Genomic DNA, 4,325 nt, shown 5'->3' with positions numbered 1-4,325 from the left:
GGGGGGGTTGGGGGCAATGAAAGTGTTTGGGGATGGGAAATCTTTTTTAATCTGCATTGCAGGCGACAATGCTTCAGGACAAAGCTTTAGTATATATAGTGACAGTGAAATCTTGAACTAAATATATAGATACATCATGAATCATTTTGGCCCACTTTCCCCAAATGTTTCTGGAAGTTCCACCTAACCCAGACTTTCTCATTTGCACCCACATACCGAAAGAGCAGACTCCGCCCTGGTTGATGGTATTTAGACAAGGGCATATACACTTGCCAAACAGACACATCCCCTGCTGTTGCGTAGAACAGCCAAGCTAGCATTATCCCACTCTCTCAATGTGAAAGAGCATTGATCCATGAATTCAGGTGTATACCTTCACCTGCTGTGGTGCTATTGGCAGCATTTAAAGAGCCATTTGTGCTGATCATTTGTGCTGAGAAACAAACTCTCACCGACTAACAGCCTCTGGTAGACAGAAAGCTAAAAGTAGATGCCAGCTGATGACAAAGTCACTGAGTACCTTAGTCCAACAGGAGATAGAACTGCACCGACCCATTGTTTTAGAGCAGAAACACTAATTCACTTGTGTCACAGCAATTACAGCTGCTTGTTGCTAGGCTACAGGGTCCTTCTGCCTTGTGCGGTGTATGTGTCTTTGTAAGCCTGAATGCAACTCAGAATTGTATGCGTTGAGGTGAACTGAGAAGGAAAGTGTCACTCATGAGGAATAATCAGCCAGAACAGAGATTAAAGTGAATGTTTCTGCATGTCACAGAGGAGATAAAATGTTACAACCATATCATGACAACCTGCTGTAACCAGTTTACTAATTGTACCACTTTACATCAGTTACAGGTGTTCATTGAACTGGCAGTTTCACTGTGATTCAGTTTCAGAAAGGTAGTCTAAGCATTGTTATTGTTCAGAAGATGTTTTCAATTGTAGCAACATTTAGGTAGAAACAGGCTGATGACGACAATGTAATTTTAAATATGATAAATATTAGCCTAAGTCATGTAACGCATTACATGCGTGTCACTGAACCTCACCTTTATGCAAAGAAAAGATGAAAGGATCAAGGAATATGAAACCTGAACAACTGTTTCCCAAGTGCTTAATGTCACATTTTTCACTTGAAAAAAAGGTGGTTAAGTGACCTGGTATGGGGGGAGTGTTAACATTTTTATGGTCCAAAGATGACAATTTGCATGCAGTTCCCACAGTAAATGCTAATGCGCTCGTGCTTTGTTCTGTGAAGTAAAAGGGCTAAACAAGAATGTGACTTATTTGGATGTGTCAGAGCCGGTACTGTTATTCTTGTCACCTACATAAGTGAAAGTTCACCCGCTCTCTATTTTCTCAGCTCTAGACAGACTCGTGGGAGACACGTTCACATTCCAAAGAGGGCGGCTGAAAGTTTCATTTGCTCAATGAAAGAGAATTTACCCTCCTATTCTCCACAATTCTTTGATAGGCCCTATGATTAACAGTCTCTCAGATATTCAGTGTGGAATGTAAACTATATATTTTGAAGACTAACTGGTCTGCTGGCCTTCATATAATCTAATGAATTTAAACACCCATTATGGTGTGGTATGGTACTATAGCCCCTCAGGTAAAATTACTCTAGCCCATAAGTTTATTATGCGCAATGCCAAAAGGTTAGATTTGATTAGATTTTTCTTGTAAATGTTACAGATTTGTTGCTATTGTCACATACATTTTCAGGCACATTACTTCCCAAATTACTTTACAGGTTTCCTGTAAAATAAAAGTGCCCAAAACATCTCCGCAAATGAATACATTTGTTCAGATAAATGTGCAAATGGGCCCAAATCACAAAGATTTAGTGATGAAATATAGGCCTACCTGTACTATTATTGTAAGATACCTGTCACTGTATAAAAACTAAATAATAAGAGTAAAAAAATAATAATAAGAGAAAATTATTCAATGAAGAAAAAGTAGCCTGTATTGTGATACATTTTGCCCCATTATACAGTCCTCCTAAGGGCGTTTTACATAATGGTTGAGTAATATTTTATATTTACAAGATTTTAAATCAAAATAGACTTTTGTCACACAAATATTCAATAAAAAGAATTTTTTTTCACACACTTAGGAATGAACACATACACAAACATTTTCCTTAAGGAAAGCCTTTAGCTCCACTGTACCCATTACAGTTGTCATCCCTTGGGCGATCATCAGTCTTTAATATTTGCCTCCAGAGGTTTAGTGTGCTCTTATCTCGCATTAATAGTGAGAAGGCCTTCGATGTCGTTGGGAGGAGTCAGATGTAAAGGGAGTTGGTTGAAGGTAGAAGGCTGGATAGCAACAGCAGTGAATATCGCTACCGTTTGTCTCGGTGGGAGGAGGCGACGCGGAATTCACCAACCAAACGAGCCTGAATCATTTCGACTCTCCCACATATCGTTTTAATACGACAAAGAAAGAACAATGTGATCCCGTCGTTCATGGTTAACTTTTATAAAACGTTTTCTCCGTATCTCCATCATCTTCATGTGGGCTATCGGTGCGCTTGGTGATGCATCATACTAATATACATGAATCGTTTATTGAACTTCCTCTTTTACAGCGCGTGCGTTGTCGATTGTTTTACTTCAAACACATGAAAGAACTTACCTAGAACTAATGACGTGACCCGCACAGCCAATACGCAAAAGTGCAAATGACCCGTATGGACACTGTCAGAGCGCATATAGCCTACAGTCCCAGCCACATCTTCTTGGATGTGCTGAGCATTGTGATCTGCATAGTTATCATTAAATATCATGAAGAACTACAACGTGTGTGTCTTGTTCCGCCCGCGCACGTTTGCATGAGGGACAATGAAATAACAAATACATAAAACAGGCCTGCATTTCACTTCAGTAGCCTACATAGTATGCGTCATGCGTTTTTATTATATTATTTATTATTATTTAAATGCTGGAGCACTTGTATCCCCCATTTTATAGGTAGCCTAATAATGATAAACATCAAATAGGAGAGTCATAATGTGATGGAGCTCTTACCTAGAATTCTCGATCTTCCTCCAGACAATGGATTTTGTCTCGATGGTAGGCCTTAACGGGAGCTTCTTGTAAATATATAAAAAATTAAAATAAATACAAAATAAAAACACACACAAAAATGTGCAAATACGTTTTTTCGACCCGACACAACGCGTTCAAGGAATCGCACATGAATCCAAATTGTAATCCAAGATGAACCTCTACGTCCTTTATGAACAACAGAGAATGAAAAAAATAACAATAATTAATGAATTAATTAATACAGGGAATGGTCACGTCTGAAAAATAGAACCAAAATCTGTTTCACTGGGAAGTCTTTTGCTGAACGGTTTAAACAATATTATGCCAGAAGCTGAAATATTACACACATACGGGTTTTAAAAAACAAAAAATATCGTTTCCTCTTTTTTCGTGTGCATGTCATGTCTTCGGGTTTTCCATAAAGCTAGGCCAAGCCTTAGCGGTATATTCCCATCACACGGTGACTAAATCAAGCAGAGTTTAATAGCACAATTACTCTATTTCAGCTGTGTTTTGTGGTACCGTTTAATCCTGAGATACAGCGTCAGTATCATTATCTTGTGCGCAGATTTAGATGTGTAAATAACGACTGTCTCTCGCTACTGGGCTACAGGACACGGCGCTTCTTCCCATCTTCATTTTCTGGCTGGAGCCAAAGACATTTTCTCCCACGCCACACCGATACACATCTTATCTTCGACAGGAATAAATCCGTTTTTATCACGCATCATCCCTCGGTATATCCATTGGCATCAGCGTTGTCTCACATACTGTAGTCATTCTATGAGGAGACATGTACACAGTACATGTAAGCGTCCTATATATTTAAAATACATAAGCCTGGTACGATCTGTGATGCAAAAAAGATGGATCACACATGGCAGTCAGACCCGATTCTTTGCTCGGGAATTCGCCATGATTGTTAGTATCCCGGTGCCATCGCTGAAATTAAGAATGGTAACGAAAAATAAACGAAATGTAATGGGTTCTTCTGCGATGGTGAATTGAAAACAGCGGCTCCCGTCTCTGCGCTCTACCTCAGTTTTCTCTGGATCGGATTCCTTCGGAAAAGTCTCGGGATTTTTCGGCAGCCTCATTGACGCTGTTCTCTCCAACATAGTCACAGTGGTGCACTGAAGTCACATAGATAACCACAACTTTTAAATGCCCAGTGTTTTCAAAAACGTAAAATTAGCATTTTGTCCCCAAAAAATATGGCATATATAGAGATATCAGTACGCCTGTCATTTCATTATTTTCAATTAC

At 39.3% G+C, this 4,325-nt stretch overlaps 1 protein-coding gene across 1 annotated transcript in view; it reads right to left on the bottom strand.

The window, feature by feature from the left end:
- The window catches only part of LOC107745752 (probable G-protein coupled receptor 173), a 19,424-nt gene extending 15,340 nt beyond the window's left edge, over positions 1-4,084 (bottom strand). The window contains exon 1 of the mRNA XM_016559705.1: positions 3,039-4,084. The gene's annotated coding sequence lies outside the window, so the exon portion shown is untranslated. The remainder of the gene's footprint in view (positions 1-3,038) is intronic.
- Between the last annotated feature and the right edge of the window lie 241 nt (positions 4,085-4,325).

This window comes from Sinocyclocheilus rhinocerous, unplaced genomic scaffold (genome assembly GCF_001515625.1).
Source record: "Sinocyclocheilus rhinocerous isolate Xijiao unplaced genomic scaffold, SAMN03320098_v1.1 scaffold558, whole genome shotgun sequence".
Lineage (NCBI taxonomy): Eukaryota > Metazoa > Chordata > Actinopteri > Cypriniformes > Cyprinidae > Sinocyclocheilus > Sinocyclocheilus rhinocerous.
Note: the sequence above shows the minus strand (reverse complement) of the source record. Positions and strands in the feature narration are given on the sequence as shown.